Raw genomic sequence first — 12,094 nt, 5'->3', positions numbered from 1 at the left:
TAGCCATTCTAATTGAGGTGAGATGGAACTTTAGGGGAGTTCTAAATGGTGAAAAACTGAAAGCATTCCCCCTAAAAACTGGAAGAAGGCAGGGACACAATCTTTCACCACTTCTATTCAACATCGTCTTGAGACTCTAGCCAGAGCCATTAGACAGACCAAAGCAATTAAAGGGATACGAATTGGAAAAGAGGAACTCAAACTATCCCTGTTCACTCATGACATGATTATATATTTAGAGGAACCTGGAAATTCCACCGGAAAACTCTTAGAACTCATAAGTGAATTCAGTAAAGTAGCAGGTTACAAGATCAATGCTCATAAATCCAATGCATTCTTATACATAAGTGATGAATCTTCAGAAAGAAATTAGGAAATCTACCCCATTCACAATAGCATCGAAAAAAATAAAATACTTGGGAATCAATCTCACAAAAGAGGTGAAAGACCTCTACAATGAGAACTACAGAACACTAAAGAAAGAAATTAAAGAAAACCTTAGGAGATGGAAAGATCTCCCATGTTCTTCAATAGGCAGAATTAATATTGTCAAAATGGCCATACTACCAAAAGTGCTATACAGATTCAATGCAATTCCAATTAAAATCTTAATGGTGTACCTTACAGAAATAGAGCAAGCAATTATGAAATTCATCTGGAAGAATACGAAACGCAGAATAGCTAAAGCAATCCTCAGTAGAAAGTGGGAAGCAGGGGATATCACAATACCAGATCTTCAACACTATTACAAAGCAATAGTAACAAAAACGGCATGGTATTGGTACCAAAATAGCCAAGTAGATCAGTGGTACAGAATAGAGGACATGGACACAAACCCAAATAAATACAATTTTCTCATAGTAGACATAGGTGCCAAAATATGCAATGGAGAAAAGAGCCTCTTCAACAAATGGTGCTGGGTAAAGTGGAAAACCATATGCAACAGAATGAAATTAAATCCCTACCTCTCACCCTGCACAAAACTCAACTCAAAATGAATCAAGGACCTCAGAATCAGACCAGAGACCCTGCATCTTATAGATGAAAAAGTAGGTCCAAACCTTCAACTAGTTGGATTAGGATCAGACTTCCTTAACAGGACTCCCATGCCACAAGAAATAAAAGCCAGAATCAATCACTGGGATAGATTCAAACCAAAAAGCTTTCTCTCAGCAAAGGAAACTATCAGTAGTGTGAAGAGAGAGCTTACAGAGTGGGAGAATATCTTTGCCACTCATACTTCAGATAGAGCGCTAATTTCCAGAATCTATAAAGAACTCAAAAAACTCTACACCAGGAATACAAATAATCCAATCAATAAATGGGCTAAGGAAATGAACAGACACTTCACAGAAGATGTACAAGCAATCAATAGATACATGAAAAATGTTCAACATCTCTAGTAATAAGAGAAATGCACATCAAAACTACCGTAAGATTCCATCTCAACCCAATTAGAATGGCAATTATCAAGAACACACATAACAATAGGTGTTGGCGAGGATGTGGGGAAAAAGGTACACTCATACATTGCTGGTGGGGTTGCAAATTAGTGCAGCAACTCTGGAAAGCAGTATGGAGATTCCTCAGAAAGCTTGGAATGGAACCACCATTTGACCCAGCTATCCCACTCCTTGGCCTATACCCAAAGGACTTAAAATCAGCATTCTACAGAGATACAGCCACATCAATGTTCATAGCTTCTCAATTCACTATAGGCAGATTGTGGAACCAACCTAGATGCCCTTCAGTTGATGAATGGATAAAGAAACTGTGGCAAATATATACAATGGAATATTACTCCGCCATGAAGAATGATAAAATTATGGCATTTGTAGGCAAATGGATGAAATTGGAGGATATCATGCTAAGTGAGATAAACCATTTTCAAGAAACTAAAGGACGAACGATCTCGCTGATAAGCAGATGAGGACATATAAGGGGGGGTAGGAGGGGTTAGCATTAGGGTTACGGTTAGGGATAAGGAGGGTGGTAAGAATGGAGGACGGAAGGACTGTATAGAGGGATAAGAGGGGTGGGAGGGGTGGGCGGAAGGGAAAAAATAACAGAATGAATCAAACAACATTGTCCTATGTAAATTTATGATTTTTAATTAAAATAAATAAATTTTTAAAAAATGTAAAAAAAAAAAAAAACAATGAGATATCTTTGCTACTTGGTCAAATATTGATCATTCTGGTCACACATATTGCCCATAAAGGTGCAGGGAAGCAAGTACTTTTATGTAGTGCTGTTTGGATTAGAAAGCCAAGTCATTCTGAAGTGAAACTTAGCATTTATCAGAAATTGAATTGTACATATGCTTTAGAGTGTGCAATTCCAATTCTAGGTGAATGGACAAATGCAAAATCTGAACAGAGTCCAAGCACTTTGCCAAAGACTGGACTCTCACAAAAGAGAGTTATAGTCAGTTGCACATGGGCCAACTGACAAGGCTGTCCTCCCACCCGCAGGAGAGCAGCAGAATGTCAGTTCTTACATAGCAGTTTTATATCCTGCAATAGGAATTTTTAAATTTTTTTTTTATTTTTACAGATACATTTTGATTCATTGTACACAAATGGGATACAACTATTCATTTCTATGGTTGTACACAATGTATATTCACACGGTTCATGTAATCATACATATATACAGGGTAATACTGTTTCATTCTACTGTTTTTCCATTCCCACCCCCTCCCACCCCTTTTTTCTCTACACCCTCCAAAGTTCCTTCATTCTTCTCTTCCCCCCGCTACCCCATATCATTGTATATTGTCATGCTCTTATCAGAGAAAACATTCAGCCTTTGGTTTTGGGGGCTTGGCTTATTTCACTAAGCATGATGTTTTCCAACTTCATCCATTTACCAGCAAATGATATAATTTTATTGCTCTTTGTGGTTGATTAATATTCCATTGTGTATAGATACTACAGTTTCCTTATCCATTCATCAATTGAAGGGCATTTAGGCTGGTTCCACAATCTAGCAATTGTGAATTGAGCTGCTATGAACATTGATGTGGCTGCATCACTCTAGTATGCTGATTTTAAGTCCTTTGGGTCTAAACCAAGGAGTGGGATAGCTGGGTCAAATGGTTGGTCCATTCCAAGCTTTCCGAAGAGTCTCCATACTGCTTTCCAGGGTGGCTGTACCAATTTGCAACTCCACCAGCAATGTATAAGTGTGTGCCTTTTCCCCCACATCCATGCTAACACTTATTATTGCTTGTGTTCTTGATAATAGCCATTCTAATTGGAGTTAGATGAAATCTTAGGGTGGTTTTAATTTGCATTTCTCTAATTAACAGGGATGTTGAGCACTTTTTAATATATTTGTTGATCATCTGTATATCTTCTTCTGTGAAGTGACTGCCCATTTCCTTAGCTCATTTATTGATTGGGTTCTTTGTATTTTGGGTGTAAAGTTTTTAATGTTCTTTATAAACTTTGGAGATGAGTGCTCTGTCTGAAGTGTGTGTGGAAAAGATTTTTTCCCACTCTGTAGTCTCTCTTTTCACATTGTTGATTGTTTCCTGAGCTGAGAAAAAACTTTTTAGTTTGAATCTATCTCATTTATTGATTCTTGCTTTTATTTGTTGTGCTATGTGGGTCTTTTTTTTTACTGTAAACAAATGGGATACATTTTGATTCTCTGTACATGGAGTAAAGGCATACCATTCGTGTAATCATAAATTTACACAGGGCAATGTTGTTTGATTAATTCTACATTTTTCCCCCTTTCCCCACACCCCACCCACCCCTCTTTTCCCTCTATACAGTCCTTCCTTCCTCCATTCTTGCACCCATCCCTAACACTAACCCTAAACAAAATCTAACCCTAACGTTAATCCCTCCCAACCACCATTATATGTCATCATCCGCATATCAGCGAGATCATTCGTCCTTTGGTTTTTTGAGAATGGCTTATCTCACTTAGCATCATATTCTCCAATTTCATCCATTTGCCTGCAAAAGCCATAATTTTATCATTCTTTATGGCGGAGTAATATTCCATTGTATATATTTGCCACAGTTTCGTTATCCATTCATCAATTGAAGGGCATCTAGGTTGGTTCCACAGTGGGGCTATTGTGAATTGAGCAGCTATGAACATTGATGTGGCTGTATCTCTGTAGTATGCTGATTTTAAGTCCTTTGGGTATAGGCCAAGGAGTGGGATAGCTGGGTCAAATGGTGGTTCCATTCCAAGCTTTCTGAGGAATCTCCATACTGCTTTCCAGAGTTGCTGCACTAATTTGCAACCCCACCAGCAATGTATGAGTGTACCTTTTTCTCCACATCCTCGCCAACACCTATTGTTGTTTGTGTTCTTGATAATTGCCATTCTAATTGGGGTGAGATGGACTCTTAGGGTAGTTTAAATTTGCATTTCTCTTATTACTAGAGATGTTGAACATTTTTTCATATATCTGTTGATTGCTTGTAGATCTTCCTCTGTGAAGTGTCTGTTCAATTCCTTAGCACATTCTTTAATTGGATTATTTGTATTCTTGTTGTAGAGCTTTTGAGTTCTTTATATATTCTGGAAATTAGCGCTCTATTTGTAGTATGAGTGGCAAAGATATTCTCCCACTCTGTAGGCTCTCTCTTCACATTGCTGATAGTTTCTTTTGCTGAGAGAAAGCTTTTTAGTTTGAATCTATCCCAGTTATTGATTCTTGCTTTTATTTCTTGTGCTATGGGAGCCCTGTTAAGGAAGTCTGATCCTAAGCTGACATGTTGAAGGTTTGGACCTACATTTTCTTCTATAAGATACAGGGTCTCATATGTCTCTAGAAACTTGTTGATGTCTTCGAGGTTTTCTGTTTTCTTAGAGTATAGATTTTCAAAATAGCTTCTAATAATGTTTTGTATTTCACTCGTGTCTGTTGTGATATTTCCTTGTTAATTCTGAATTTTAGTAATTTGAGTTTTCTCTCTCTCTTTGTTAGTGTGGCTAAGGGTTTATCAATTTTATTCATTTTTTCAAAGAACCAACTATTTATTTTGTTAAATTTTCCCATTGTTTCTTTTGTTTCAATTTCATTGATTTCAGCTCTGATTTTAACTATTTCCTCTCTTCTTCTACTTTTGGTGTTGGTGTGCTCTTCTTTTTCTAGGGCTTTGAGCTGTAGTGTTAAGTTGTTTATTTGTTGATTTCTACTTCTTTTGTTGAATGTGCCCCATGAAATAAATTTTCTTCTAAGTACTGCTTTCATAGTGTCCCAGAGATTTTGAGATGATATGTCTTTGTTCTCGTTTACTTCTAAGAATTTTTTAATTTCTCTCCTGATGCTTTCTGTTATCCATTCATCATATAATAGCGTATTGTTTAATCTCCAGGTATTGGAGAAGTTTCTGTTTTTTATTCTGTCATTTATTTCTAATTTCAATCCATTATGATCTGATAGAGTACAAGGTAGTATCTCTATCTTCTTGTATTTGCTAACAGTAGCTTTGTGGCATAAGACATGGTCGGTTTTAGAGAAGGATCCATGTGCTGCTGAGAAGAAAGTGTATTCATTCTTTGTTGGATGGTATATTCTATACATGTCCATTAAGTCCAAATGGTTTATTGTGTTATTGAGATCTCTGGTTTCTTTATTCAATTTTTGTTTGGAAGATCTATCCAGTGGTGACAGAGATGTGGTAAAATCGCCTAGTATTATTGTGTTGTGGTGTATTTGATTTCTGGAATTGACAAGGATTTGTTTGACATGAGTGGATGATCCAATGTTTGGGACATAGATATTTATGATTGTTATGTCCTGCTGATTTATGCTTCCCTTAAGCAATATGTAATGTCCTTCTTTATCCCTTCTGACTAGTTTTGGCTTGAAGTCCACATTATCTGAAATGGATACTCCAGCTTTTTTGCTGTGTCTATGTGCATGGTATGTTTTTTCCCATACTTTCACCCTTAGTCTATGGGTATCTCTTTCTATGAGATGAGTCTCTTGCAGGCAGCATATTGTTGTATTTTTCTTTTTAATCCAATCTGCCAGTCTATGTCTTTTGATTGATGAGTTGAGGCCATTAACATTCAGGATTATTATTGTGATATGATTTGTATTCCCAGTCATATGACTCGTTTTTTTTTTTTTTTTTTTCATATGGTTTGGTTTCTCCTTTATTTTGCTATTACTTTAGGCTAGTGTTGCGCATTGCTGATTTGGATCTTTTTTTTTTTGTCTCTTCCTCATGGAATATTTTGCTGAGAATGTTCTGTAATGCTGGCTTTCTTTTTGTAAATTCTTTTGGGTTTTGTTTATAATGGAAGGATTTTATTTTTCATCAAATCTGAAAGTAAGTTTTGCTAGGTATAAGATTTTTGGTTGGCATCCATTTTCTTTCAGGACTTGGCAAATATTGTTGCAGGCCCTTCTAGTTTTTAGTGTTTGAATTGAAAAATCTGCTGATGTTCTTATTGGTTTCCCCCTGAATATAATTTGATTGTTTCCTCTCTCGGGGCCTTTAAAATTCGGTCTTTATTTTGTATGTTATTTATTTTCATAATAATGTGCCTCGGTGTGGGTCTGTGTAATTTTGTGTATTTGGAGTCCTATAAGCCTCTTCTATCTGGTTTTCTATTTCATTCTTCAGATTTGGGAAATTTTCTGATATTATTTCATTGAATAGATTGTTCATTCCTTTGGTTTGTTTCTCTAAGCCTTCGTCAATCCCAATAATTTTTAAATTTGGCCTTTTCATGATATCCCATAATCCTTGTAGATTCTGTTCATGATTTCTTGCCATCTTCTCTGTTTGGTCAACTTTGTTTTCAAGATAAAATATTTTGTTTTCAATGTCTGAGTTTCTGTCTTCCAGGTGTTCTATCTTATTGGTTATGCTTTCTATGGAGTTTTTAACTTGGTTTATTGTTTCCTTCATTTCAAGGATTTTTTTTTCAGCATCTCTCACTCTGTATTGAAATGATTTCTTGCTTCCCATATTTGCTCTTTTAATTGTTGATTGGTGTGATCATTTAATGCCTGCATTTGCTCTTTCATCTCCTCCTTCAATGCCGGCATTTGCTCTTTCATCTCTTCCTTCCATGCCTGCATTTGCTCTCTTATCTCCTCACTTGCTTCCCTGATTGTTTTAATTATGTACATTCTGAAATCCCTTTCTGACATTTCTTCTGCTGTGCTGTCATTGGGTTTTACTGATATAGTATCTAGGTTTGTTTCGGACATTTTCTTCGCTTGTTTTCTCATATTGGTCAGATGTCAGTGGGACTCTGTGATATTGCAGATTTCCTTTATTGGCTTCCAGTGTCCCTATAGATTTCCAGTATATCACCTTCCAGCCTTCAGTAGCCTGAAGTGTTGGAGGAACTTGATAATGCAGTGCTTCCAAAGAAAGCTGCACCTTGCCCACTACTGATTCCAGGGCTGGGGGCTGGCTCTTTGCAGAGAGGCTCTCATGGGGCAGCCTGCTCCAAGAAGCTGGCTGTGGAAGTATCCTCCCACCGGAGGGAGCAGGGCTGCTTGGGGAAGTCTCTGCTGCCCTGCCATGGTTCCAGAAGTCGTCTGCGGGCCGGGGCCCACCTCTGGGTCCAGGCCCAGTGCCGGCTTTGTGTGGAAAGGCTCCCACTGGGTGGCCTGCTCCAAGAAGCTGGCTATGGAAGGAGCCCTCCACTGGAGGGATCAGGGTTGCCTGGGGAAGACTCTGGCTGCCCTGCCCTGCTCCGATAAGCCGCCCCTGTCTGGGCCTGCCGCCCAGGCCAAGCTTCACCCGGTGGGAGACTCACCCCAGGGCTCTATTTTAGTCTGAATCTCTCATTTCCTCCCCTTCTTGAATCCTGGGTTCTGGAGTGACAGAAGATGCAGTCACCCCCTAGTCCGCCATCTTGGATCCCTACTATGGGGTCTTGTTAAGGCAGTCTGGTCCTAAGCCAACATGATGGAGCGTCTGGCCTACATTTTTTTTCTTTTTTGAAAGGTCTCAGGTTTAATTCCTCGATCCTTGATCCATTTGAGTTGGGATTTGTACAGGGTGAGAGATAGGGGTTTAGTTTCATTTTACTGCATATGGATTTCCAGTTTTCCCAGAACCATTTGTTGAAGAGGCTATCTTTTCTCCATCGTAAGTTTTAGGCACCCTTGTCTAGTATGATGTTACTGTACTTATATGGGTATGTCTCTGTGTCTTCTATCCTGTACCATTGTTCTACCTATCTATTTTGGTGCCAATACCATGCTGTTTTTGTTATTATTGCCCTATAGTAGAGTTTAAGGTCTGGTATTATGATACCCCCTGTATCATTCTTCCTGCTGAGGATTGTGTTGGATATTCTGGGACTTTTGTTCTTCCAGATGAATTTCATGATGACTCTTTCTGTTTCCATGAGAAATGTCATAGGGATTCTAATTGGAATTGCATTAAATCTGTATAGCATCTTTGGAAGTATGGCCATTTTGACAATATTAATTCTGCCTATCCAAGAACATGGGAGATCTTTCCATCTTCTAAGGTCTTCCTCAATTTCTTTCTTCAATGTTTTGTAGTTTTCATTGTAGAGATCTTTTTCTATTTGGTTAGAGGTGTTTTATTTTTTTGATGCTATTGCAAATGCAGTTGTTTTCCTCATTTCCCTTTCAGATGTTTCATTACTTGTGTATAAAAATGCTTTAGATTTATGCATGTTGATTTTATAACCTGCTCTTTTGCTGAATTCATTGACGAGGTCTAGAAGTTTTCTGGGGGAGTTTTTTTGGATCCTCTAAATATAGAAACATGTGATCAGCAAATAGTGACAGCTTAAGTTCCTCTATTCATATTCATATCCCTTTAATTTCTTTAGTCTGTCTAATTGCTCTGGCTAGTATTTCAAAGACAATATTGAATAGAACTGGTGAAAGAGGGTTTCCCTGTGTTGTTCCCATTTTTAAGGGGAATGCTTTTAGTTTGTCTCTATTAAGAATGATGTTGGCCATGGGATTAACATAAATAGGCTTTAAGATGTTCAGATATGTTCCTACTATCCCTATCTTTTCTAATGTTTTGAGCATGAAGCGGTGTTGTATTTTGTCGAGTGCTTTTTCTGCATCAATTGAAATAACCATATGATTCTTATCCTTAAGTCTATTCACATGATAGATTATGCTTATTGATTTATGGATGTTTAACCATCCTTGCATTCCAGGGATGAACAATTTTTTTAGTATGTTTTTGGATACGGTTTGCCAGTATTTTGTTAAGGATCTTTGCATCTATATTCCTCAAGTATATTGGTCTAAAATTTTCTTTCCTTGATGTGTCTTTGCCTGATTTGGGTATGAGAGTGATCCTAGCTTCATAGAATGAGTTTGATAGGGTTCCCTCCTTTTCTATTTCCTGGAATACATTGAGAAGAATTGGAATGAGTTCTTCTCTGAAGATCTTGTAGAACTCAGCTGAGAATCCATCTGCTCTTGGGTTTTTGTTGGATGGTAGGTTTTTAATGGCTTGTCCTATTTCATTGCTTGAAATTGATCTGTTCAAATTGTGTATGTCCTCCTGGTTCAGTTTGGGAGGAGCATATGTCTCTAGAAATTTGTCAATGTCTTCGGAATATAGATTTTCGAAGTAGCTTCTCATTATGTTATGTATCTCAGTGTTGTCTGTCGTGATATTTCCTTTTTTATCATGAATTTTAGTAATTTGAGTGTTCTCTCTTCTTCTCTTTGCTAGTGTGGCTCAGGGTGTGTCTATTTTGTTTACTTTTTCAAAGGACCAACTTTTTATTTTGTCAATTTTTGAATTATTTCTTTTGTTTTAATTTCATTGATTTCAGCTCTGATTTTAATTATTTCCTGTCTTCTACTACTTTTGCTGTTATTCTGTTCTTTTTTTCTAGGACTTTGAGCTGTAATGTGAGGTCATTTAGTTGTTGACTTTTCATTCTTTTCTTGATTGTGCTCCATGAAATAAATTTTCCTCTTAGCACTGCTTTCATAGTGTCCCAGAGATTTTGTTATGTTGTGTCATCATTCTCATTGACCTCTAAGAATTATTTTATCCCCTCCCTGATGTTTTCTGTTATCCATGTTTCATTCAATAGCATATTATTTAGTCTGCAGGTGTTGGAGTAATTTCTGTTTTTTATTTTGTCATTGATTTCTATTTTCATTCCATTATGATCTGAAAGAACACAAGGCAGTATCTCTATGTTTTTGCATTTCCTAAGGGCTGCTTTGTGGCATAACATATGGTCTATTTTTGAATTTTCTATGTGCTGCTGAGTAGAAAGTGTATCCGCTTGTTGATGGATGCAATATTCTATATATGTCTACTAAGTCTAGATAATTGATTGTGTTATTGAGTTCTATAGTTTCTTTTTTTGGTTTTTGTTTGGAAGATATATCCAGTGGTGACAGCAGTGTGTTAAAGTCACCTAGAATTTTTCTGCTGTGGTCTATTTGATTCCTGGAACTGAGAATGATTTGTTTGATGTACTGGGATGCACCATCATTTGGGGCATAAATATTTACCATCCTTATGTCTTCCTGATTTATGGTTCCCTTAAGCACTATGAAATGTCCTTCTTTATCCCTTCTGACTAACTTTGGCTCGAAGTCCACTTTATCTGATATAAGAATGGAAACCGCTGCTTTTTTACTGAGTCCATGTGCGTGGTAGGTTGTTTCCTATCCTTTCACCTTTAGTCTGTGGATGTCTTGTTTTATGAGATGAGTCTCTTGCAGGCAGCATATTGTTGGGTCTTTCTTTTTAATCCATTCTGCCAGGTATGTCTTTTGATTGATGAGTTTAGGCCATTAATAGTCATGGTTATTATTGAGATATGATTGGTATCCCAGTCATTTGGGCTTATTTTTGGTTTTTAAGTTGGCTTGATTTCTCCTTTGAGTGGATTTTTCTTTAAAGTAGTTCCTCCCTTTGCTGACCTCCATTGTTGTTTTTCATTTCCTCCTCACGGAATATTTTGTTGATTATATTCTTTAGTGCAGGCTTTCTATTTGTAAATTCTTTTAACTTTTGTTTATCACGGAAGGATTTTATTTCATCTTCAAATCTGAAGGCTAATTTTGCTGTGTATAGGATTCTTGGTTGGCTACCATGTTCTTTCAGAGCTTGAAATATGTTGTTCAGGGCCCTTCTAGCTTTTAGAGTCTGGGTTGAGAAGTCTGCTGATATCCATATTGGTTTTCCCCTATATGTAATCTGATGCTTTTCTCTCATAGCCTTCAAAATCCTATCTTTATTTTGGATGTTAGGCATTTTCATTATGATATGCCTTGGTGTGGATCTGTTGTGATTTTTTGCATTTGGTGTCCTGTATGCCTCTTGTAATTGATTTTCCTTTTCATTCTTCAGTCTTGGGAAGTTTTCTAATATTATTTCATTGAATAGGTTTTTCATTCCTTTGGTTTATATCTCTGTGCCTTCATCAATCCTAATAAATTCTGAAATTTGGTCTTTTCATGATGTCCCATAGTTCTTGGAGATTATGTTCATGATTTCTTACCATCTTCTCTGTTTGAGCAACTTTACTTTCAACATTAAATATTTTGTCTTCATTTTCTGAGGTTCTGTCTTCCTAGTGGTCTAGTCTTTTGGTGGTGCTTTCTTGAGTTCTTTATTTGGTTTATTTTTTCCTTCATTTCAAGGATTTCTGTTTTTTTTTTTTTTTTGAGAATTTCTATCTCTTTGTTGAAATGATCTTTTGCTTCCTGCAGTTGCTCTTTCAACTACTTTTTGGTATTATCAATGATTGCCTGCATTTGCTCTCTTATCTCATCCTTTGCTTCACGAATCATCTTAATCATTATAATTTGAAGTCCTCTTCTGACATTTCTTCTAACATACTGTCATTGGATTATATTAATATAGAATCTAGATTTGTTTGGATCATTTTCTTCCCTTGTTTTTTTCATGTTGTTCATGTATCTTCCCCTCGAGCAGTGCAGAGCTTGGGTATTGCAGATTCCCCCCTTTAGGCTTATATTGGGCCTATAGGTTTCCTAATTCTTATCTTTAAGGGGGAGATCGATATTAGCAGTGCCCAATTCAGACAGTATGCAATCCAAACCATATAGCCCTTATGAGGACATTAACAATATTTTCATAATAAATGGAATGAGTTC

This window comes from Sciurus vulgaris (genome assembly GCF_902686455.1).
Source record: "Sciurus vulgaris genome assembly, chromosome: X".
Taxonomy (NCBI): domain Eukaryota; kingdom Metazoa; phylum Chordata; class Mammalia; order Rodentia; family Sciuridae; genus Sciurus; species Sciurus vulgaris.
The sequence above is the reverse complement of the archived record's forward strand: the minus strand, read 5'-3'. Positions refer to the sequence as shown.